The sequence below is a fragment of the Thermobia domestica genome, chromosome 3 (genome assembly GCF_964235325.1).
Source record: "Thermobia domestica chromosome 3, izTheDome1.hap1.1, whole genome shotgun sequence".
Taxonomy (NCBI): Eukaryota; Metazoa; Arthropoda; class Insecta; order Zygentoma; family Lepismatidae; genus Thermobia; species Thermobia domestica.
Genome location: NC_137456.1, coordinates 306,963,102 through 306,990,984, shown reverse-complemented (window position 1 = coordinate 306,990,984; position 27,883 = coordinate 306,963,102). Strand labels below are relative to the sequence as shown.

The 27,883-nt window shown below is 34.2% G+C and overlaps 1 long non-coding RNA gene across 1 annotated transcript; it reads right to left on the bottom strand.

Moving 5' to 3' along the window:
* Positions 1-3,196: 3,196 nt before the first annotated feature.
* Positions 3,197-27,638, bottom strand: LOC145681778 (uncharacterized). The gene is made up of 3 exons (XR_014130865.1): positions 27,519-27,638; positions 6,086-6,121; positions 3,197-3,329 (listed from the first exon to the last, which is right to left on the bottom strand). It is a non-coding gene; the product is annotated as an uncharacterized LOC145681778 (long non-coding RNA).
* Between the last annotated feature and the right edge of the window lie 245 nt (positions 27,639-27,883).

Genomic DNA, 27,883 nt, shown 5'->3' with positions numbered 1-27,883 from the left:
CTTAATATCAAAGTTCAACTTCAGCAGAATTTCCAGCAGTAAATCCCAAAAATACTGACCTGTGGTATATATGCATTTTGCAGAGGCGATAGTTCTTTCTTTAACAACAGTTTTAGCAACATATCTTCAGTAGTGTCTAATGCACTGAGTGCTCACTGAATTGCGACCATCTACCTAATATTTTGTTGATCATCTTTTGCTCAAAGGACGGCGTGGCATAGATTCTTCAAGTTGCTGATATGTTTTCACGATGATTTGACACCATGACATCCCACAATGATCCCACATATATTGGTGCAGGAGTCATGGCGCGAAGAGCTCGTTCCACAACATCCCATGGATGTTCTATAGGATTAATATTCAGTAAGTTAGAGGGCCAATCCATATGCTGCAGCTCCGTGGAATGTACCTCAAGCCAAGCAACTACAGTCCTGGCTCGGTGGCAGTGTGCATTGTCCTCCTGAAAAATTCCGTCTTCGTGTCGGTAGAACTATTGCATAGTAAAGTGCATGTGATTACCTAACACTTGCAATACAGAATGGATGTCATTGTGGTCCAGCCATTGTCGGCAGCCAACAAGGAATAAGGAGTGGCAGCCTCTTTGTCTTTGCTCAGTCGGCACCTGAACACACCTGTCTTTGATCGCTTGATCACTGGTGACGAAAAGTGGTTCCTCTATGACGCTCCCAAGCGTACTAGCCATTGGTTGTCTCCGTGTGATCCTGTTCCTCACACCCCAAGACCACCTCTGCATCCACGAAATATTAAGTTCTCTATATGGTAGAATTGTCTGCAAATGATGCATTACGAGCTCCTTTCACCTGGTCAGACCGTCATTGGTGACTTCTACTCTCGGCGGCTGCAAAAGGTGCACCGTGCATTGTGAATTGCAAGGAAGGAGCCGAAGTGGTGAATTGCAAGGGTGTGCTATTCCTGCACGACAATGCCAAACCATATGTAGTAAAAGGACGCGGGAGACCCTTCAACAACTTGACTGGGAGACAGTTATGTACCATATTCTTTGGACCTTGCGTCAACACAATGTCATCTGTTTTATTCCCTTCGTGGGAGATCTTTCGCAAATTAGAGAGACCTGCGGACTTTTTTGTATCCACGGTATCAGAGTTTTATCACCAAGGTACTGTGCATCTGCAGGAACGTTGGCAAATGATGTTGGATGCTGATGGAGATTGCTTCAAAATCTAAAGGTACGTACTTGTCTACTATATTGCTCTTTGTTTATCATTACTCTAGAAAGGCAAGAACGTTTTCGGATCCCATTATGTAGGCATCCACACTAGCCTGATGTATTTTAGAGGACTTGTGTTCTCTTATTCGCTGATAAGCGTGTTTAGTATCACATACAGAACCTTTAACTAATGTGTTCGTTCGATTTACAAAATAACTTATACACACGCTGCAAACAACCGTATTTTGAGGACAATATGACAGCCAAACACTGTTGGTGTCATCTGCTCGTTTATAAGCAAACTTTGGATATTAGGGTGTGTTCTTTTGGCTATGGAAATAATAATAATAATAATAAAAAAATTGATATAATTATCTTGTGGACGTATGAAATAATTTGTTGCTCCGTTCTCTGTTGTATAAAGCTTGATGTTGCCAAGTGTACTGTATTGAATCTAAACACGCTTGCTCGCGTCGTGAAAAAAAAAAAAAAAAAAAAAAAAGCGCGGATACTCCATGTATATGTATGCGTGGAAAATCAAGAAATTGAAAGGAAACGTTCGATATTGTCAAGTAGCATTATAAGAAAACAGTTACATGTATTTCAAATGCAAAATAATGTATAGCAAGCTAAGTTTACACAGAGACGTCCGAAATGTTTGAGTTTACGGTCGGGATGAGGTTAAACATTCAGAAAACAGAAAATTCAACAGTTTTTTTTTTTTTTTTTTTTTAATGTATGAGCCCCACTTAAAACAAAATATGTTCCTTCGTTTCTACTACACCGATTTTCACGATTTAAAGTTTGTTCTGTTCAGTTCAAAATTTAATTTTATATGTTGCATCTAGGGGACGCTTGGGGAAGAGGGCGCACGCCCGGTAGCCCAGTGATTTTATCCGCCCCTGCTAACACCGCACTCGTTTTCCGTTCAACCGAGCTAATTCTTTTATTCTTTTCAGACTCCATTTTTTCACCGCTTTTGCGTAATGTCGATGTTTCTTCCCCACTGAGTACATATTGGAATCAGTAAAATAAAGTCTCAGTATTTAATTGGACATTTGTTCAATACAAAGAGTAGCTAATCGTAGTTGAAAAGAAAAAAAAAATCTGACGCCTTTAGAGTGTAAAAATAATTTTGAAATTCATCATATTTGAGTAATCTGTGCCGCCTTGATTTTCTTTCATGCGTCTCAGGGGGTAACCTAGCTAGGTTGGGAACCAGTGGAGTATTGGATTTGTTAAGAAACATAGAAAAGATTACGAAACGTTGTGATTTATCTTATAAGTAGTGAAGCGTGGGCATCTATTAAAAAAAATAATGGCCATCGCCTATGTTATACACTATCATCATATTTACATGAAGCTAAATTATTACATTTGCAAACATACATTGTATTTCCGTTACTATTGACGCATGGTAGAATTTATTATCCCTTATATCCAGAGTAATATTTACCTATGAAAAGTATATGATTTCTTAAAAGCAAGACTTGCAATACTCTTGTAAGCAAGACAAGACCAAGACCGAGACCAAGACCAAGGGTTCCAGTGCAAGACCAAGACCAAGACAACCCAGGTCTTGATCTTGGTCTTGCATTTGCTCATAACTAGAAGCAATAAACATTCATTCAAATTTCACATGATGATGTAATGCATTTTGGGTGATTTTTCTTCTCCCTGGTTAATTTTTAATTTAAGCTAAAATGCCAGCGTGAAAGGTATGTTTGATATATGTGATGAGTCGTATTGGATAAATATGATATGATACGTCCTATTCAGTGCAAAACTACGCAGTCACATCCTCTAATTCAGCTACTGCGTAAAATTATAAAGATATTGTATTAATAAAAAAATTAAGGAGAATAAAACAATTCCAACTTATAAAATATAGTTTTGAATGTACTTAAGTACATATTACCAATTGAAGTAATTGAAGTCATTTTACGAACTGAGAAAATTATGGGAATGAAAATATTTTAAAGAAATTGTAAATCAATAGTTACATGAGGTAAATCTTTATTATTTGGTTAACTACATTAACAAATTCGTTTTAATAATATACTTATCCAAAAGTGTATGGACAGTCGCCACGGTACTGACAGGCCAAATACACTCCCAAGGGTACAACTCCAAATGTATACTGAAATTAGAAAAAAGATCCTATTATTTCATGGGCATACAATTATCTTTGTAAAAGAAAAAAATAGCAATATTGTTGGTATTTGTTCTTAGATTGATTCATGTTGTATTAAAATTCAATATAATGAGATTAATTGTGTAAATTCTACAACAGACATATCAAACTAACGTTTCACATCGAAGGCTGTCAGATTTAAGCCAGACTCGAAGGACCACACTTCAACAGAGAATAGTTTACCGGTTGTTTATTGGATAAATTTAACGAAAGAATTTTCTGTAATGTATCAGTAACTATTTTATGTTATTTGTTATACAAGTCCATATTACATATATTTAATATTGTCCACAAAACGAAAAAAAATCTTATCCGTTCCTGAAAGCGAGACAAGAAATATTTTTAAAAAAAATTCGAGACGAGACTAGAAACTCGAAAATTCTCGTCTCATTTTCGAGATATGAATCGAGACAAGGCTAGAAATTTTAATAGTCTCATGGATAACATCAATTTATTTAACTCTTAACTTATTTAACTTCAAATACCGTTTTAGTATTACATGATTCATACTATAAAACTGGTTCTAAGAACAATGAAAGAAAATTTATCAACTTTTAAAGATATATAATACAAATCATTGCACAATGTACTCCAACTATAAATAGGATTTAAATGTAAACCTTGAGATTTAATACATTATTATTGTGCTCTATTTTCTATGTAATTTAATATCATCCGAATATATAATGCATTCTGAATATTTAATTTCTCCTTTCATTAGATTAGATCAGGGGGAAAAGTGGATCTGAAAAAGGTAGAGGGACAGTAGAGTCATGCTGTCAGGCCGCTTCCCTGCCTATCTTTGCCTATTGTATTTTTTTTTAGCAACTGGAGGGCCACCGTAAATATTTTTTGGGAGTGGAGGGACCGCGTATCCTGCGTTCCCCCTCAGTTTTACCCCTGGATTAGATAGTAAATAATAAAGATCCGAATGCAAATGGTTTAGGATTAAACTACTTATGCAATTGTGTTTAACTATTGAACTCCTTAAACTGTTAATGGGATATTCTGTTATTCTTTTTAATTAAGGACTTTTTTTTTCATGTTATATGGTATGATGGGGGTCGTTGGTTCAATTCCAGTTGGTACGAATTTGTGATGGGGAATATCTGTACGTACGAGGTTTGCACTTATCTCGGTTTCCTTTAGCGCACAAGGCATGATCGTGAAACGTTGAACCCAATATTTAATAAGCGGTTTAATTGGTCCGGAATCCCGATCCGGAAAATATTTTCTTTAGATATATTCCGCAGTTTAGTAACAAATTGGCTCTTGACTCATATTTATTGTAACGTCGCGGTAAATACTTTTTGCAACCAAATTACTAGATTTAATCAAATATCATTTCGAACATGCAAGAAAGCACCAAAGAGTTCTTCGTACTATACTCGTTAAAAATACATAATACACTAATAACGGTTGAAGTGTCTGCTCATTGAATTTTGAATTTGGACTCCTTAACAGCATAACCATTTTAAAATTAATTGATACAATATAAGCCTATTCAAATCTTTGATATTAGATTAAAATATTGAATTGATCCTTAACCTTACTCCTTACAAATACATAAAATAATGTGTGTCTATACGTGTATCTGTCATCAAATTTTCATATAGAAAGACAACCCGCATTATTTTAGTGTGTTACAGGTTACATACTGTTGAAACCATGAAAAGAACGGCTATCCTGCTATTAAAAATAAGCGGACTCATACGGTATTTCTCGTTTTTATTTATTTATTTATTTATTTTTTAGAGTTCTAGTCTTAACTACGGTGTGAATGTTGCAGCCAGTCCGGTAGCCAGCCCAAAAATGTAGGGGCGTAGGGATGCGCACGAGACGAGTCGAGACAGGATTTCCCTGACAAAATTCGAGTCGAGACACGGCTGTTCCGGTAGAGAAATATACATTTTTCGAGTCGAGACATCACATTTACAACACATTTTCGAGACGAGACAGCCACAAATCTTGTCTCGTGCGCATCCCTAGTAGGGGGAGCCCGGTAGAAGTTAGGGGGGCTCGACCCAACCATATTATAGTTCATCACCATATTATAGTTGATTTGCAAGCCTAAGCGAAAATTTTAGGGGGGGCCCAGCCCCTAGACCCTCCGTAGATATGGGCCTGGTTGCAGCATAACTCTGGAACGTCTGGAGCATTTTCAACCAAATTGGTGCTCATGTGACTTACTATCTGGAAAAAGTAATTTGTGAGTAAGATCCTTAGCAGGTCTAGAGGTGGGAATGAAAAAGGATGAAAATTAAAATGTCCAAAATAACCGAGATTAGTGTCGAATCCTTAGTTTTCGTTGTTGCTAAACTGATTGGAGACAGTAGCCCAAGTTAAGCAAACAATAAAAAATAAATAAATTAATAAAATAAAATAAAAGACATATCAGTTTGCTCAAAAGCATTGTTCTTTATTATTATTATTTATTTCACTCATTTCTTTATTTCTAAATGTTATAAACGTTATTCTTCCCTTTCATGTCAGTTGGCCTGAATATCGACACGGATGATAACGCCGACGGCGTTGCTCTTCGTTATTTATTTGCCTCATTCCTTTACTTCAAGTATTTTGCACAATCCTTATTCTCCTCGTGCGGAGAACGGTCATTTCAGCTAATACTTAAATAAAATATTCTCTCTAGTCTAACTCTTGTAAAATAGTACCTACTGTCAGAAATATGTTAATATACTTACAGATTGTCTTTTTTGAATTTCCCGTGCTAGTTCCTCCTAAAGAAAGGAAGAAGAAAAAGAAAACTAAATAAATTGTGATATATATATATATATATATATATATATATATATATATATATATATATATATATATATATATATATATATATATATATATATATGTGTGTGTGTGTGTGTGTGTGTGTGTGTGTGTTTATAGTGTTAGGGAGTGAGGTAGGGAAATATCACGCAGATGTGAATTTAGACCGAGGGTAACATTGTTCATAACACATGTTACTAACAGTGTTTCTGACAAAATTTCAATTTCATATTTTAAAATGTTAACAACATTTGCTATGAATATTATTACTTCTTTTCGGTAACACAATGATAATAATGTTATCAGTTAATAATAATATTTTTGCGATCACTCTGAAGGCCGTTCGGATCAAAGGTATGTTGATAATATTCTTTTTGGTTTGTTTGTTTGCTTGTTTGCTGGCTTGAAAGGTTGGTTTTCCAAGGGAAAAAACTAGGAATATGTTCCCCCAGTATGTGGACACTCGACACATTAATCAAAACTCTGATTTATGTTGAGGATAATGTAGCACAACGGAATTAAAAGTTAATTGGTGTACGAGGAGGATCTTGAATCCTCGTTTTAGATTTTCCATTTTGTATATAAATACGGTTTGATTTTTAAAAATCATACTACATAATAAAACTTGCCAAACATATAGCCTAGAATATAGTACTTTCGAGATACATCTTGTGTATATACGTGAACCTGATGTCCCGATGTGGGTATCCAAATTGAAAAAAAAAAAATTGGGGGGGGGGCAAATTTCCTTGTGATTTTATGGATTGCGACACATGCGAATGATATCATTGAAAAGCCTGATTTATTTTAGTAACAATGTTTCTACTTATCGCACCTTGAATCTAACATAGTACATTCGCGATGTGTCTCCTCGGGATTCGTGTAAAATTGATTCAAATACAAAGTTCTCCACGGCCCAATATGTATTGTACTAATTTTAGCGGCCCATAACTGTAATTTGCATATTTATGGGCCTTCATCTATCCAGAATTCAATCATACATTACTATAACGCTCGGACATAAAATTATTTTTAGATTCTTTAGGTGTAAGTGGACATGAATGTTGGCATATCCAAACAAATTGGATCAAGTACTGCTTCTCTGATACATGTTATCCACCCCGTCGACCATCTTGTATTCGCCATATTAGATTCAACTTTCGGTTTTTCAAATGGGAATAGGTGCAAGTGATACATCAAATTCATGTATAGTTTTCTCGGAAATGCATTGGTGTAGTTAGTTTTACCGTAGCTTGTACCCTTTGCAAGGTATTGCATGTTAAATGTCAGGCACTTAACGAATGTTGAACCAAATAAAAAGTTGTGCAGGGCCCCGTGTGTATACTTTATGTTTTATGTTATTTATCGTTGACGAAATATTCTCTGAACGTACGTACATACTGTATATACAGACACATAGATGTCAATACGAACATTGTAGGTCTTCACCCAAAACTGGTTGTATCTGGATTTACATTAGGCATTTTGACCATAATACAATACTTCCTTGTTATAGTATAACATGGAAATACTAACAATCACTCACACAAATGTAATAACATTTTGACACCAATGTTGTAAAGAGTTCGTTTATACCTACAGCGTTTTTCCAGTTTAAATTTGTTTTGATTTGTCAACATCAAAAACGTAAGCTTAACTGATGTTACTCTGCAGTGTATTTGCGAAGTGCCTGGAGGGATTTAACAGGCAAAATCTTTCAAACGGCACAAGATACAGTAAAATTCATTACAACAGTGGATTTCTGAGAAAATTGATACACCAATTTGATGTATCACTTGCACTTATTCCCATTTGAACAACTAAAAGTTGAATCGAATATGGCGGATCCAAGATGGCGACCTTGATAAGTAACATGTGTCAGAGAAGCAGTAATTGATCCTATTTGTTTTGCATATGCCCACGTTCATATTGAGATATTCAGTTACATCTAAAGAAACTAAGAGCAATTTTGTGTCCGAGCGTTATAGTAATGATTGAATTCTGGATATATTAAACCCCATAAATATGGAAATTACCGGTATGGGCCGCCGCTAAAATTAGTACAATACACATTGTGCCGCGGAAAACTTTGCATTTAAATCAGTTTTACACTAATCCCGAGGGGACACTTCGCGAATATACCTTGTAAGATAATGATCGTTGGAGCAACTAATAACTCCCCCCCCTCCCAAAAAAAAATGGTATTAAAAGTGACAATTTCAATTAACAAGTATATTTAGGTATTTAAGAAAATCGAAAAGTTTTATTTTCAACACGAGTAAGTATCTAAAGATATAACAATTCCTGACTATCTCAGAAATTTATTGGCTTGATCGTGTTTAAACTTTTATTGATTTTTTTAAAGAATAGATTTAAGAAAGTTTTATAGAAAATTTTCAGTGTAGATTGTATTATGTTCCTGCTATTTTATACACTCAAGTCTATTGGTAATAGCATAGGCAATACCGATGTTCATAAAATTAAGCAGATTTGTTAACAATAGTTCAGAGAATGTTTTACGCATAACAATTGTAAATTTTAGATAGTTTATACTATTAAAATAAGTTTTAGCAGTTTTGTATTAGAAAGAGTTACAAACATAACTACATTCTAAAAAAGTACTGTATGCTTTCTGATGTTCTATGAATTTTATCAAAGTGTTATCTTTAAAAGGGTTTCTGTTTAGGGGGGCAGGGAGGGGCATTTGCCCCCCTGAGTTTGAGATTTATATAGATTTTATCAATAGAATAGTAGTAAGTCAGTGAAAAACGCGAAATTTTACTTATATCAAGGGGTCTTGCCCCCCTTCCTCAGACAAATCTGAAATCACGCTACTGTTTCTGTTAGTCTCTGATGTGCGTGAACCTGGCAGAACCTATTTTCGGAAATCAAAAATAAACCATGCGAATCGTTTGTTCACGATTGTTCTCATAAAATTTTAGTTTCTTCACGATTTGTAAACAATTTTTACCAGAAGCAAAGTGGGTAATGTCAACCCATTTTCGAAAATCCAAAATAAACAAAGCAGATCATTTGTTCATCGTTTGTCCACAATTGTCCAGATAAAAAAAAAAATCTCTTCTTCACGATTTGTAAACAATTTATACTAAAAACAAAATGGGCAAGGTTAACTTCATGTTCATGAAAAAGTTTCGAAAATTGATAATAAACCATGCAAATTGTTTGTTCACGATTGTTCACACAAAATTTTCATTTATTTACGATTTGTAAACAATTTGTACCAAAAACAAAACGGTAATGCAGTGAGAACTTTACGTTCTTGAAAAAATTTCGGAAATCCAAAATTAACCATGCAGATCGTTTAACTAAATAATAATAATAATAATAATAATAATAATAATAATAATAATAATAATAATAATAATAATAATAATAATAATAATAATAATAATAATAATAATAATAATAATAAATAATTTAGACTAAATAATAAAAACTTGCAACATTCGTCGTATTAGTCGTGGGCTCTTTCCTTCGGTGAGAGCGGTCCCGAGTTCGACTTCCAAAGCTTTTTCAGGTGAGCCATTCTGACTAAGGTTTTCCTCATCACTCTAGGCAAATATTGGGATGATACCTTACATAATGGCCCTAGGCTGCTTCCTTCCTTCCCCATTCCTTTCTTTCCCCCCAATTCCCCAATGTGATCGCCGATAGACGTCATTCCTCATACATGTTGGGTTAACATGACCATAACTGCCGAAATCTAATTTCTAATTCCCAATCCTAATTTTTCGTATTCATATATCATAATAGATTTTTCACCTCAATTTTTAGCACTGTGTTATTAGTGAGATACTTTCCATCAAAGGGAGAGACAAAAGATACAAAAGAATGTGCGCATATGTAATGCATGAGGAAAAACTTTTGAAACAAAAAAATGAATGATGAAACATACCTGCACAGATGGCGCTGCCAGTACTACATACAGACAAGTAGCTATTATTAGAAAAATCTTTAAGTTGAAGCCAACCATATTTGATTTTTTTTTTTTCGTCTCCGAAGTAGAACAAGAAACTATCAATACGGTAGACAGAACTAGCTTCTACAAGAAAAATGTTTTTATGAAAATGCTTTTTTTATTATTATTATTGCATTAACAATATGTTAGAAAAGAAGTAATATTCAAGTCATAATAAGTTATGATATGAATTTGTTGGATGACATGTAACAGTTAAATAAATAAAACAGGCATTTGCGCATCTGATGTACATATGTTCTGTACAATCTGTTTGGAAGGAAAATAAAATTTATCTTAGGTGTTTATAGCATACAAAATACATAAATTTTCCAAAACAGATGTTTTAAATACTCAATATGAAGTTTCTAAAGTATTTGTTTCTTTTATATCATTGATAGATTTTTGTTCACCGATAGCTACTACTACAAAAGGGTAAAGGACTTTGTGAACTGTCACCAGAGGCGTCATTTGGGGAGGGCAGCAATTGCCCTTCTCCGAGTTTCAGAAGTTCATACATTTTAGGGCCGCGGTGGCTCATTGGTAGAGCGTTCACCTCTGGTGCATGGGGTCCTGGTTCGATCCCAGCTCGCGTCAAGTGAACTTTCTGGAGGACAAACACCGTGTGCGTGGGTTTCCTCGGGGCTCTCTCACTTTCTTCATTTCACTCATTTCTCATCATCACCGACTCCTTTAGCCTGGCCGCCATAAGCGTGGGACATAAAACTCCATAATTTCATTTTTCCATACTTTTTAATCATTTGTATACCAATATAGTAATAAATAACGTATACATAAAAAATAAATATAAAATTCATTTTTGTAAAGAGTAAAGTGTATTAGTATATTACAATAATGGAACGTGTAGTATAGTGGGTATATAGTTATAGTGTATTGCCTATCACATGGAGATCATTACCCAAATGATTTATGACATTTTATTTAGATGTGACAGATAGTAGAATAAAAGAGACTGAATAAAAATAATAAGAATGCATAATGTAATTAATTAATATTTAGAATAAAAGAAATAATTACCTATTAGTTAAATGCACAAATATATTACGGCACTAAAAGAAAGAAGTATACATGTAAATTGCTAATAAATAATTTTGACTTCTTATATTATACCATACATTTGTTATAGGCCTACTTTTTTTTTTTTTTTTTTTTTTTTTTTTTTTTTTTTTTTTTGAGTTTATATTTAATGTTTTGGCGACAGGTACTCAGAGACTTTATGTTGAAGCTTTGAACGGAACGAAGTGAATCCGAAATAATGGAAGCCGAATGAATGATTGTTGAATGATTTTGAATGATTGATTTTTGGTTTATAAAATTTATTTTTTTTTATACTTGTAAATGTCCTTGTTTGTTACAACTAGTTGGCACTATATTTTTAAATTTTAAAACGTTTAAATTATAGTTTTTTTTAATAAATATTATTGTTGTGTATACAAATATAAAGGTTATTTTTATTCTTTTTGTTTAGTTTTAACAAATCCGTGTATATGTCCACCAAAACATTACCAGATATTTTGTTTTTAACTTGTTTTGCAAACAATAAATTAGATTACAGATGCACATATTCAGGTTAGCTAGGTGTTATGTTATAGCTTGTTGTGGAAAAGTTTATTTTTCAGTTTACACAACCTTAGCCTCATGTTATTTTTATTTTTGGATGCTTTAACTATTTTTTCACCTTCCGCGTACCAAATATTTGCACTGAAAAATATTATTTTAATTGTTTATTTTGTTTTATTTTAATAAAAAACTTTATGCACTAAGTAATAATTTATTTATTATATAATATAAAAAACCGAAACTCTTATGTAGGCATATCATCTCCAAACAGACTGTCAAACTCGTGTTCTGTGCTTTTGAGCTCAAATCGTACTCGAGTTGAATAATTGAGCGGTAACGCGAGCACGCGCACATGAGCACGAACGCTATAGGTAGAAAAAGAGGCAAAACCTATGTCCAAGTGAGCGCGTGCCCCATCAGGTTAGTGAGCACGAGAACGGAAAGGCAGCTCTATTGAAGATAGTATGCCAGAGCACTTAGAGAGCGTGAGGATGGAGTGGGAGCTCCATTGAGGATAGTAAGCCAGAACACTTAGGGAACGTGAGGACGGAGTGGGAGCTCCATTGAGGATTGTGAGCCAGAACACTTAGGGAGCGTCAGTACGGAATAGGAGCTCCATTGAGGATAGTGAGCCACTGCACTTACGGAGCATGAGCTCCATTGAGGATAGTGAGCCAGAGCACTTTGGGAGCATGAGCTCAATTAAATAATTAGGAACGAGATCGAGCTACCGTGAGTCTCATTGACTTCAACTAATAAATAAGGGTAAGATGTAACCAAAAGTTCAGGTCGAAACTGAGTGCATATATTTATTTCTTAAAGCAAGTCCGAGCTCGAAAATCTCTCGTCTCGCTTAATAAATATATGAACTTTACTTTTGATAGTTGTCTTGATAGAATTTTACGCTTAATAATGTAATTCAAATGTTATAATTGTTAAACAATTCCCATAAGTGAAGAAAGGTTAGTTTGATTTTAGCATCCCTTTCTGAAGATGTGGACGTACAGCTTACAGCAGGATCCTCTCATTGTACACACGAACTCCCACCGGGTATAAAATCCGGATCTCCTACGCGGAAGACACGTATGCTAACTATTTTTCCTTGTTTTTATTATGTAACAATAACTGCACATTAGCTGAATTACAGAGGGAAATAAGTGAACAATAAGTTAGGTGGTAGTAAAAATACAGAGGACGTAAGAAACAATCGAACAAAAATGAAAAGTTACCCTTAAAAATAAATAAATAAATACATAAATAAATAAAAACTGAAATTACATAGTAAGTATGGTTAGGATTAGGATTAGGATTTAGACTTCTGGGCTTTAGGCATCTATGGCTACGTTAGCCCGTCACTAGAGTTAGGATTAGAAATTAGATTTCTAGGCTTTCGGCATATATGGCCACGTTAGCCCGTCACTAGAATTAGGATTAGGAATTAGATTTCTAGGCTTTCGGCATATATAGCCACGTTAGCCCTTCACTAGGATTAGGATTAGGAATTAGATTTGTGAGCTTCCCGCATCTATGGCCATGTTAGCCCATCACACATACAGGCACGTAGCCAGGATTTCGTGAAGGGGGGTCCGTGACATGAAATACTGTGATCATCACACCAGGGGCTCGATCATTCTAAACTATTTTACTGGAACATATATTGGTTCGTTTAGCCAGGATTTCGTAACGGGGGGGGGGGGATTGAAGGCTCAGGAGCTTGATCAATGTAAACTACTTTACTATCAACATATATTTGTTTGTTAGGACAATAGAGGATATGTTGGCAAGTCTTTTAATAACACACTATGAAGAAATCTCGAGTAATAAAAGAAGAAAGAAGTATTGAAAAAGATTTTACAATATTTACGTTCCTTTCTTTGTTCATTCAAATATAACAATTTTCCTTTAATTATGATCTCAACTATTATGAGAAGTACATATTCACTATTATAAAAAGTACATACTCAATAATGTCTTGTAAAATATTTTACAATATCTGCGTTCCTTCTTCTGTTGAATCAAATGCTAATAGAACTCCTTTTCCGTATAAATTTTTGTTTTTATTATTCCGTCAACTACTGTCGGTTCCAAATGACAGGTTAAAGGAGCAGTAGAAAATTGTTTTTGAAATAACATGTTTGATTCTGCAAGGATGCGATGACGAAAAATGTTGATAAAAAATGTCCACGCTGTTACTCAACGGCACTCTATGCTTTCGGAAGCTTGAAATCTCCCTGACTAGTAGCAGAAATTCTGAGAATTCTGTAACTTTTCTAGAAATTTCAAATTTCCTGACTCTTCCAGGATATCTCGCTTACCTCGCCACCATGTATTGCAAGTAATACAAATCTCCTCATAAGAAAGAGTAACCAAAAGCTTCCTGTAGTATTTTTTCATTATTTTTTTTAACGCTGATCCTTTTTTATTCATTTCATTTTGTTTCATCCTTCCTTAATTTTTTTACATTTCTGGTCTCGAAGGGAGGGGGGTCCGGACCCCCCTTGGCTACGTGCCTGACACATATGAGGGATGACATCCCTCGGCGATCACACTGCCCGTCTTGTGCAGTTTGGGTCTATGCCGTTTAGGACTAGTGCCGCGTTCTCGTGGTATTTAATCTTCTGTTAATTCCCATGTAAGTCATAGTGTCTGATGAAGCAAATTTGTTAGTTAGCGAAACTGTCACAATATATTTGTTTATAGTAATAAATTGGTTTGCTTCACTGAACGATTAGTTTATTTTTAATTATAAGACTTTCACATTTTTAATTTCTTAAATTAAACTACTCGATGCTGTACATCTTACCTACACATTTATTTACCAAATATGGCCAAAATTACAGTAGGCGTATTTGAAAGCTTCGACTGAAGAAAATCAACTTTGTGGATTTTTCATGAGATATTACACGCCATATTGTAGGACTGTGAATGAAATATTTATTTATAAAGTATAAATAAAATTGCCTGATCAGTTTTTGATATATTTGTCCGGAAAGAACTCACTCTCAAAAGAAAAAGTACCCTTGTGGAGTACTTATTCCATATTGTAGATCTTTTATAAAATATGAGCAAAATAGCTTGAGTTACTTTTGAGAAAATCATGCGAAAATGAAGACTAAGGTTACCATTGGATTTTTTACTTGTGAGTAACGAGGTACTCCACGTTATGGGGCTGTTAATTAAGTATTTATTAATGAACAAAATTACTCGAGTTGTATTTGAAGAAATCATTCGGATAAATCTACTCCCATGGCTAATTTATCTTTCATGGATTTTTTCATAAACAATGAGATATCATACAATAAAACTGCTAATAAACAGTATTTGTGAAATATGAATGAAATCACTTGTTTCGTTTATGAGAGAAACGTCCGAAAACACACTCACCCCAAGAGAAAACGGTGCAATTTTACGAGATGTCGTCTCAAAAATGGTAACTTTACGTTTAAAATGAATGACTAGAAATGAAAGAAGGGTGCATAAAATAATAATTACTACCGGCGCTGAATTTCTACACAATGTTGGAAAACTGTATGTATGTATGTGTATACAAAAGATAAACATGGGATTCCATTAAAAACACTAAAAATATTTCAGTTTAACGTTCCACGATTATGCCAGTTAGGTTAAGGGAGACGATGATTAAGCAAGTGAACGATGATGGAATGAAAATGTGGAAGGAAACGGGAGTACTCGAGAAAACCCATGGACACGATGTTGTCAACCACAAACTTATTTAAGTGAGGATCGAACCAGGAACCGCACGCACCGTGTCCCCAAAATTCTTTCAAGAAGTCGCATTTTTCGTAATATGTATGAGTACTTACACCAACGTTTGCTTCACCAAGGGTCTTATTGACACAGTATTAGAACAAGTTCATCGCATATCTCTTTCTCTTGTACCCATCAAAAATGGAAATGTATAGAAGTAGTGATGAAAGTGCATCCAAGCAACATGAATGAAGCCATTTTTTCAACAATATTATAGAATTCAAAGTGTTTAAATCACCCACAAATCTGTAGGAACGTTGGAATTGTTCACTACTGTCTGAAGAAAAGAGTGGCTATCTTCCAACAATAAAATAACTCAGAGAAAGCATATACGAGTCTTGTTTGTGGCCATCACCTACCATAGGCTGGTGGGTATATTTTGCTCGAGCGATCGTTTTGTTCCTACCCACCGTCGCATCACGACTGCTTTCTACGTACGCATCCAGCACAGGCCCACCAGCTTCACCACCTTGCTCTGAACCGAATTAGGTACAATTCTTTTTGTGGAGTGACCTAGAACAGGTTATGCCCGTTTTTCACATGAAGAAACATTTTTACAGCATATCACTGTTCACGTGTATTATTAATCTGTGCGCAATTATTGGGGAATGTGCTAAGAAAATGACACTCTAGAATGTATAATGGAGTTATTTAAAGCTAGACAGGTGATGTGTTTTCTTTCTGAATTTGACGATATCTTGTAGAACTGCACGGAATAGGTACACACATATTATCAATCAGTACGCAGTTATTTAAGCCTATCTCAATAAAGCAACACTGTGAAATCATTAGAGAATCCTTTAGTGATAAAAGTATGGGTATATAGTAAGAAGATACCACCGTAGAATGTGTTAAAGAATCATTTAAAGTAACAAAAGTAATTATTTATTTTTGAACTTTAAGGTATCTTGGAAAATTGTGCAGTTATTTCTTTTCATTTCAATATCATAATTATAGAATACATAGTATCACAGAGGTTGGTTGGGTTCTGTTCTCGACATGGATAAATTAAAGACACGGCCAAATTTTTCTGTACATTTTACAATCTATGGATCTGTATAGTACATAATGTTATTCCGACTACAGTAATGCCGTCTTCTAGTAGGCGCCATTTTTATTGCAATGCATTGTGAATCAACACCTAGCAATGTCATTCGTTATGACAAGGAAAATATCTGCATCTATGACACGAAAAGACATGATTTCCTGTAAGATCTTTTATAACATTTTCCCTAAGAAATCTCGTAACAGAAATACTAGAACTTATTCCATCGTGTATAGCTCGCCTTAGAATCAAACTATTTAGTTATCTGTGAAAACAGTATTTCTAATTGATAGCTATCTTTATTATTTATACACATTAGGCATATTTTCTTTCTTTACCTAACAATGTTTTTCTTTCGTATCTACATAGATTATACTAAGAAAATTTTCTGTCAACATATGCACTTTCCCCGTACGCATGGTATTTGTCACTCAAAGAGCTTCTGATTGACATCATAATATTTGTATCAACATTTCACGAGATATTTAAAAGAAAATTATGCTAACACTTTTGCACTTGTCTCTGGATGCATAGGTTTTCTTCTACGGTACTAAGAGTAACAAAATGTCTAATTTTGTAGTTTGGTTCGTTATAGTTACTCTTGTTTCTACTTATGTTGTTATACCAACTGTGGTAATGGCACAGGTAACTGTTTTATTATTAATATATATTTAGTTTGATAGTGGCGCTATCTGTCTATTTTATTGGCACATACTTCTGTAAAATTTACGGGAGAAATATCTATTCTGATTTCAGGATAGGAATAAACAGGTAGTAGGATATATAAATGGTTATTACCTCAGACATAAGTAATAAGGAATACATAAAACAAAATATATGGTTAACCACGCATTAGTCCATAAGGAAATCATAAGAAGTCAAGAACTAGTTAAAGACAATTCCAAAGTGAGAATTCCAAGGCTGTCACACACGCAAGGCATTGTTTTTATGACATGTGAAGTGTGTTTTGCACTATCCTCGTTTATAACCGTGTATATCCACTATGGCTGAGAGCCTGTTCCGTACGGACTACGTACCCTGCGCTATCGCTCCGGTTCCTCTGCTGTGCTCCTATCCTGATTAGATCAAATAACATGCTTGTTTTTAATTGCCTCCTAGCCCAAGTAGGTTAATAGGGTTTGCACTGTAGATTTTAATCCGGACACGTATTTATACCCCTAGCGCTTTAGTCCTCCTAAATTGAAACTGTACTTTAAAATATCTCTTTCCCCTAAGAAACAATTACTAAGGCATTATGATGTCATTTAGTGATGAAAAAAAGTGCAAAACTAATGTTTTTTTTATTCACCTATTAAATAGGTAAGCATACTGCTGACCTCAGAACATACAGGCCTAATTTACGGCTATTGCATATTATTGAGTTTTATTTAAAGTATTTTTATTTAGAATGGGATTTCCGCTAAAATATTTATTTAATATTTAAATTAAGAAGTATATGTAAAAAATTGGTATAAAATATCCCTTAAAATATTCCTTCAAATAACTTTCTAATTTCTGAAGATATCAGAGATATATATACCACTTGAATTTTTTGCGAAACGCAATGCAATTTTATTCGTCCTGAAGACATCATATGCCTTTGCCCATTACAGATAGTGTAAAACAATGAATAATTACAGTTTCTTTTTGGATAAAAAGATCCAATATATTTCAGGCAGAAATTTTCTTGTAGGCCTTATATCTGGAGAACTACATATACTGTAGCGAAACCAAAATTATCACTTAACTCAGTATGATGTGCTTATTCCGTAAAAAATACGAAAACTCGATTTAGGAGCCATCCAAAATTTTTGTGGCTCCTGATCAAAAAAATCCAATGTTTTTCATTTAATTACAATTTTTTTTTTGTACGCCTTATATCTCGATAACTACATATACTGTAGCCAAACCAAAATTACCGCTTAACTCAGTATGATGCCTATTCCGTAGAAAATATGAAATCTCGATTTAGGGCCATTCAAAATTTTTATGGCCCCTGATCCAAAAAAAAAAAAAAATCCAATATATTTCACTCAATCAAACGTTTTCCTGTACGCCTTATATCTCGACAACTACATATAGTGCAGCCAATTCAAAACTACCATTTAACTCAATATAATATGCTTATTCCGTTAAAAAAAAAAATCTCGGTTTAGGGGCCGTTCAAAAATTTTGTGAGCCCTGAATCAAAAGATCCAATGTTTTTTCATTCAATTATAAAATTTCTTGCATGTCTTATGTCTGGAGAACTACATATAGTGTAGCCAAACCAAAACTACCACTTAACTCAGTATGATGTGCTAATTCCGTAAAAAATACGAAAACTCGATTTAGGGGCCATCCAAAATTTTTGTGGTCCCCGATCCAAAAAATCCAATGTTTTTCATACAATTACAAATTTTCTTGTGCGCCTTATATCTGGAGAACTATACATAGTGCAGCCAAACCAAAACTACCACTTAACTCAGTATGGTGCACTTATTCCGTAAAGAAAATAAGAAATCTCGATTTGGGGGCCGTTCAAAAATTTTGTGGCTCCTGATCCAACATCTAATTATTGGCGAAGATCTCAATCTTTTGATCCATTTCTTTGTATCATTCCTAAAATTCTTGTTTACATCTACATAATTATGGAAGAAGTATTTCTGAAAACTGATTAATCGAGTTTAACAGTTGTAAATTTCAATTCTTTGCTTACACGCAATATAAATTTTTCCTCCCTCAAACCTCTATTAAAACTTTAATTTCATTGTCATATCACTGACATGCCATGATACGTATATTTATTTAGAAACAACTTTAACTGAAATAAAAGGAGAAAGACAAAAGAGTAGTGAAAAATCCAGTTGTAGGAGAATTCATTAAAAATGAACATCAAATACTGTAACGTGCCTCGATGGACGCCGTTCTGGGCCGCTGGATATTAGATCCAGGACAACTATATAAAGTATTCGAGGGGTTAGAGTTGTTAGACCTTTTTTCTCTATCATAAGAAATTAACTGGTGTATATTCAAATATCTGGCTAAAGATTATGAATCTGAATAACTTTAACATTAAATTCAAATACATTAATAATACACTTGCGAACTGCACTAGAAATATACCGTTTTATAGGTAATTCAATATCAGGTTCTTTTAAACGGAAAATCAGTAAATTATCTTTTCTTATTTTATTAAAAAAAAAAAACTAAAAAATTGAACTATCAAAAATGTATCGAAATTACAGATTGAATATTGAAACAATTGAAGATAATATTAACAGTTATGAAATATCTATAAGTACATTCTCCGTTCATACAAGCCAACACGTGTTCAAGTATGTCTATAGGATACATTAACTGACACTACTTGATTAATACTATAATACATTAAATCGTGGATAGCTAATATATTTTAAATTCCTCCTTAAATTCAATAAGTATTTAGAATAATTAAATATATTTCACAATGTGATAAATTGAATAAATTACTTGTATTTAAATTGAAAAAGTATAACACTCACCATTAGACAATTTCACTATTATGCCTTGTTAAATACCAGCCAGGAGGAGTATTTCACAATATTGCCTCTGAATTCCACCAAATAATCACACAATTAGACTCCAATTACAGATTTATATAAATTATAATATTATATAACACTTGATTAACTTCAATAGAACTTTAACACTTTTCACCAACTCGGATATTAATACACTTGAACTTTTGAAGAATTATCGTATTCCGATTAGATTTAAATATATATGCTATAGAACCAGTATAATTTCAATGTGCCCAGTTCTACATTTCGTTCCGAATAGCCGCTTAGGTAATCCGCAGCTCATTCGAAACGCAGTAGTTCTCAAGTTTTCCTCTAGAGGCGCTGCATATGCCGAGTATTCGGAAGTTTAACATAACCTCTAGGATAACATGATTTCTATCTCTTTCTTTTTCTTTTTTTTTCCAGAATCAAGTGTGATAAAACTTATCACACGCAACAAATATCGCCCTCCCGGCATATAAAAAGTTGAGGCAACTTTTTATTAATTTAACCATATTAAGATATTCCATTTCGACCTTTAATTATGAATAGATAGTACTAGTTATTTTTAGTAGGTTAAACTTATAACTTACTTCTACACTACACTACTAACTACTAATTCTAACTAACCCATCACACTCACTATAATTCATTACATACAAAATAAAAATTTAAACGAAACTTAAGAAAAAAAATCCCCCAAAAATTCTAACACACCACTAACAATCTATCAACCACTCTAAGTTAGTTAAAATTAAATAGCTATTACTAATGTTGTCTATCTATTCATAAATTTACAATATATACTCATTAGATGTTCTTAAAAATACTCACATATACCTTATATTCTAATATGAATATCAGGAGGTAACAATATTCTATAAATCTCACATATATTTAATTTACAAAATTTTTTATCCTTTGTACTCATCTGATATAGCACCATTATTTTCCATCAATAATCTTTAGAACTATTTTTTCGAAGAACCTTTGAAACAATATTTGGAATAATCTTTGGTACCATCTTTGGAATTATCTTTGGAATAATCTTTGGAAGCTTCCATATATCTGTTATTCTCGGTTTCCATTAAAATCTCCATGTAGGACATTGGACAATGACAATTCATACAAACAATTCTCAATACATAGACATAAGGACATCCAGATCTGGAATACTGATAAAAACATGCATTAGTAAACACATTAAAAACCTTTTTTCCTTAAATAAATAATTTTATATAACACTACATTTGTCTAAATAGCTGACTAGATGGAAATTATTTCGAATAAGATCTTATAAACTGACTAGATTTTTTTTTCTTTAGGCTGACTAGATTATTACCTATTTTCCATTTAGCAATATTTACGATGCATTATTTCTAGGCTCTCTGTACTTTTTAGTTAAACTAACGTGGCTTTTACGTATATCCCTAGGATTATTAACGTTTACTACTCTAATAGTATTTCTACCTAAGAAACTCTCAATCTGATAGGGCCCGATCCATTTTGCACATAATGATTTAGTTCTCTTTTCTTTCAATGAAGACAAAACCTGTGACTTAATTAATACTTTATCTCCAATCCTATAGTCTGTTTCTACTCGTCTTTGATCATACAATTTCTTTTTACGTTTCTAGGCTTTATCTAGATTTTCTAAAGCTCTATTCCACAAGTTTGGATCCTTTTGAGTTAAATTCATAGTACTTATTTTCCACTTAACATCTAGAGGGTTGCAAACGTTATAATTGAAAACTAGGTCCATGGGACTACATTTAGTTTCTTCGTGGACCGCATTATTAACGGAAAATTCTATTTCCCATAGTCCTTTGTCCCACGAACTCTGTTTATTACCAAAATATATTCTTAAGGAATTTTTAATTGTAGCCACGTATCTTTCACTGGGATTAGATGCCGCGTGATATGGTGAGATACTAATATCTTTAATCCCGTTAGCATATACAAAATCTTTAAACTTCGCTGAGGTGAAGATTGAGTGATTGTCATGACATATACTGAATATAAAACCATTTCTACACATCAATTTGTACAATTTGTTTATTACACTTTGTGTAGATAAGACCTTTATCGGTTCTAAGAATACTCTTTTTGAAAAAGAGTCTACTACAATTAGACAGTATCGTCCCGACTTACTCTCTACCAAAGGACCTAGCAAGTCTACAGCCCAGAGTCCGTTAACCCTAGAAAGACCATGCTCGCGACAGCTACGTGAAGTACCAACGGGGGGTCAAATTTGCCCGCGCTCGGTTCAAGTAATTTGCTGACCTTATTTATTGACTCATGGTTAAACTGAACAAATTTCAAAACCGAGAATATTTCCAGCACTGGTAGTGTATATATACCAAAAATGCGTGAAATCACTGATATATTATACGAAAATGCTTGTTTTATTTATTAAAATATAAAGTTCAGGTTATGTAAGGTTAGGCAAAAATTTAAAATTATTGAGATGTAAGTTACTCTCGTTTATATGCTGTCCCACTCATACTTTTGGACGGACATTCCTTCCCAGAACGCTTTCCATTGCTGATACTACTGGCTTTTTGAGGCCGTCTATGTTCAAGACCCATTTTTCAATGTACGGTTTTAAAAGAGATTCCCCAAGTTGTAGCAGAAACAGTCGTCTTCTTTCCATTTTGTTGCTATTCCATTCGGGGAAATTTAGTAGAAATAGTGTGTAGCTATTTAGAGCAGCAACATCCACGAGTGTGTAAAAAAGCGAGAGAGGCCATCTTCTTGTTCCCCGCTTCGATGAATACTGTCGAACCATTTGGTCAATGATGTCCACCCCACCCTTTGTTTCATTATAGTAAATAATTATATCAGGTTTGTTGGATTCACTTGGGTTCACTTGATCGTCGTTATGTTGGTGGAAAGCATAAGTATGTTTCGTAGTGGTTTTTTCGAAGCAATATATGACACTAGCGTAACAGGTGGCTTACCGGTAGAAGGGTCAGTGAACGCAAACTTTGACGAATGTTCTGCACGATCTCTAGTGTCCTTCAGTTCATTTGGTATGCCTTTCCTATTCAGTTGGAGAGTTCCAACGACTGTCAGATTGTTGTTGGTGTATAATTCGCCAGCTAACTCAATGGAAGTATAGTATCGGTCCATTGTGATATTGTAAGTAATGTATCACTTTATATAAAAGCGACTCTTACTTTCATGACCATTTGGTTATCTTATCCAATCAGAAAGATATCATGGTATTTTAGGGCCGGCTCTATGTAAGGCTAAGTGTTTATATAAAGGGAAATTCAATATAGTTTAAAAGAATTAAATTTTGGACATAAAAAACAAAATTAAGAAATCATCAAAAAATAAAAGAATGGGTAGCACCTATGACCAAGGGGGGGGGGGTCAAATCAGCCCGCGTAACATGTATATTTTTTTATATAAAACCACACTGCTTTAAACATAGGTGGAAAAATTCCAAAATGATCTTCTAATCAAAAGTAACAATAACAAAAAAAATGAGAATCCGTAAAGCATTTTAAGGTATTCAAATTGAACAAAAAAAGACGCGCGGGCAAAATTGACCCCCCCCTTGGTATTTCTAGGGTTAACAATGTTCTCATACTGTGATATTAATTTACCTGATTGTTTTCTGTTATGACTTTTATTTAATTGGCAATCTACACAAGTAGATACGTATTCTCTTATGTCTTCTAGGATACCTCTCCAAGTAAATCTAGCACAGATCTTAGCTATTATCTTATTAATGCTAGCATGAGAACCTGGTAAAATTTGTGTATGAAAGAATTCAATAATGCTGGGAACTAACTCCTTCGGCAAACAAACCTTATAGGGATTCCTAATTGCTTTTGTCTTTTTACAAAGAATTTCTTGAATTATTTTATAACCTTCAACCTCTTTCCTAGCTCTTATATCTTTTATAATATTCTCTAACTCTGGATCTTTGAGTTGATGTTCTTTTATGGAAATATTAGCATAAGGCATATTCCAGATGTTTATTAAACAATAGTTATTAACCTGTTCCGCATGTGATGGTTCGGTTTCCATTTCTTCAAAATTGTTATGATCATATAATCTAGATATGAAATCGGCTGAAATATTCATATTCGAGGCTATAGATTTTACTTCAAAGTTAAAGGCAAAGAGTCTATACAATAGCGATCCATATCGCTTGACCCTCCTCATATTTCTCATAGCATATACTAAACCAGAATGATCCATCCTAAGTTCGAAAGGATTATGTAAGTAGGTACTGAAACGTTCCATGGTTTCGATTGCAGCTAACATTTCCAATAAATAAATAGGTTTGTTAAAGTCGTGTTTCTTTAAACGCCGACTGTAAAATGCAACGGGAACTAAGTTATTATTCTCATCGTACTGTTGGAGGACCCCTCCTAAACTTTTGAGAGAGCTGTCAGTATTGACTATACATTTCTTACTTAAATCTGGAAGTTTCAACATAACATGGTTGACAAATAGTTCTTTTACATCGTCTAGAGCTTTCTGTTGTTCCACTCCCCAGACAAATTCCGCTGAAGCCCCACGTAAACGTTCTATTGGTTCCATGACTTCATGGAATTGCGGTACAAACTTAGCATAATATTGCAAGAAACAACACAAAGATATTAAACCCTTTTTTGTTTTTGGTGCAGGTAGTTTTCTTATGACCTCTAACCTTGAAGGATCCATATACATTTTCCCATTTTCTATAATATAACCTAAGTAAGAAATTTTATTGGAAAAGAAAGTACATTTCTTAGTTGACAAAGTTAAACCTTTTTCTTCAAGTAATCTTAACACTTTTTCCAATAATTCCTTATGTGATTCAACATCTGGACTTTTACATATGAGGTCATCCATGTACCATTGTACCCCTTCGTCCTTCAATGGATATAATAACTCAGTCAAGATTTTAGACAAAACATGGCTACCTGCAGCCAAACCAAAAGGTAAGACCTTAAATTCATACAGCCCCCTATGCGTAAGAAAGGCAGTAAGGTGTCTACTTTCTTTTGTTAAAGGAATTGTTAAATAAGCCTTCAAAATATCTAAATGGCTAAATACTTTTCCATCTGATAATTCTGCCAATATATCTTCAATCCTAGGAGTGAACTGTGTGTTCAAATACAAATGACGATTAAGATCCGAATAATTAACAATTAACCTCTTGGATCCGTCATTATTGTTCACTAGGAAGCATGGAAAAGCATAGTCGCTATTGCTGGGCTGAATTAAATCTGCTTCTAGCATTTCATCTAATATTTTATCCATTTCTCTTTGCGAACTCCGAGATAATGGATAAGCTTTCTTACGTATAGGAGTGTAGTCGTTAAGCTGTATTTTATACTCAAAATCTTTTATTTTTCCAACCTGCGATGCAAAGACATTAGAATATTTATTATAAATCTCATCAACGTACCCTTGTAAGTCTGGGTTTGCCTCAAGTACATCTGGATCCACCCTCAACGGACAAGCCATTTGCTCCATATGGGTATTAGAACCACTTTCAATAGAAGGATCAACTGCACTGGCAACACTGCAAAACCCATGAACTGGACCACTGAGATGCCCCTCTCTCTGTGAAACCAATGTCTGACTGGTTGACTGTCCATCAGTGTCCGACTCACGCAAGAATAGCTTGGAAGTGTTTCCGGCCGCTTCACTGAAAAATAAATCACCCGGACGAGTTTCTGTTTTCAAATTAGGGGGGAGGGTCTTTAAAGTAAAGTTTAATGGTACATAAGCACCTTCCAAAGGGAGAAACAACTTATTGTTCACTGAGTCGATGTTCGCTTTTAGAATTTTAAGTTCATTTATCCCAACTATGAACACTGGTTCTAAGTCACTCACTAAGAAAAACTTCATTCTGTAAACACGGTATCTAAACTTAATTGGAATGATCACACACTGATCTAATGTTAACTTTTGTTTATCAACCCCAACTCCTACGAATTTTTCATTAATTATCTTAATTGGGTATTTTAACTGTTTATTCCAATTAATAAACCTTTGTTTGTTTATTAGTGACGCCGTTGAACATGTGTCCAAACCACCTCTTATGTTTTGTCCCAACACAAAAGCATCCACCAATGCTGCAGTCAAAGTTCCACAAGAATTGGCATTTTCTTTTTCTATTTTATTTTTATTATCACTAACTTTAGTTTCAGAATACGCAAATCTTCTTTCCCCTATCTCTCGTTGTTGCGAATCATGACAAAATCTATTTTCAGTTCTTTTAAATAGGTGTTTTTTACTTTTATAGCTGTTCCCTCCATAACCGCCACTGAAACCAAAGTCTCCGCGCTGTTGGTCACGCGTATTACTATCTGTCACTTTCGCATTAACTGGTATAGCTTTTGGGACCACTTCGTGTTGTTCTAATTGTACTCCCTTACGTCCATGACTTCTACCTCCCCCATGGGATCGAATCCCGGACCCCTTCATAAGAGTCAACACTTCATCATTACTTTCACTTTTTTGTTTCTCGGACCACCCCAACCTTGACCGATTACCTGCAAAGCGTCTTTCATTATTATTTAAAGTAATGGGTAATTGTTTATTGGAGGCACTAACACCACTATGAATGCTTCGGATTTGATCTTCCGACCCCGACGTCTGAGTAGTTCCCACTAACCGGTCACTAAGATCTGCAAAGCGTCCGTCCGAGTTTAAGTTCATATTCACTTTCACTAACTGCTTATTCACTAAACATTGTTTATGAGCCCTGCAGTTAGCAACACGATGCTGTCCGCCACAAAAATAGCACTCAATTTTGTTTTTCTGGGTTTTACTTGTATCGGAGTTTCTCACCAGTGCATTATACGATTCTAAGTTCCGCTGATGTTTCTCATACTCAATAATGTCTCCCATAAGATCTTCCATTGATACTGAGTATCGGTACTTATAAATATCAAACCTAATTTGTGGCTGCATCCCTTCCATTATTAAACTAATTAATTCACTAGAGTTATTCCCATTCACAGTACCATAACATATTTCATATGCATCGCATATATTGTTTACAAAATCTAGTAAATTTTCTCTAGGCTTCTGTATTACTCTTACATACCGATTTAAGAGTTCTCGCTTTCCTAAAGGTGTAACTAATTTAGTAAACAAATAATTAGAAATAAACCTCCAGTCATGTGACATTTCATACAAAGTAAGCAATTCTTGATTCAACCTCCCTTGCGCTTTACTTAACGCAGCAACTAAAACTGACTCGACTGGAAAAAATTTTTGTTTCATAATTTTATGTACTGCTAATAGAAATTGAAATAAATTAAGATCGTTTGTTCCATCGGTACTAGGTATTGATTGAATTTTCTCATTAAATAAGTTACCTGTAATATTACTATTTAATTTATCTGCCCTAATATGGAAAGGCATAAAACTATTTATTAAGAGATTTCTACCAATATTTAAATTTGTAGCTTCATATGAATTACCAACTACAAAAGGATTCTTACTTTCTTTTTCTTCGTATTCCTTGCTATCATCGGTAACCACAAGGTCAATAAACGGGTTGGTAACAAGACTTCCACCACTCTCACTTTCTACAGACAAAAGCTGTTGTGAGCTATCACGCGACATACCAATTGCAGCTAGCTTGCTTGTTTTGTCACTAGCGTTTGAACATAAATCACGTGTTTCACTGTTTTCATCAACAGACAACGAATGCCTTGACCTTGACTCACTTTCAGTTTCTAAATAAGAAAGATCCCATCGCCGCCTAGCATTAGGAGGAATGACTACCCCTGCATTTCCATTTTCAAATCCATTTAGCACCAACTGCGGCTGATTTCTTTCACCCATATTTTCTAGAAAAATTACC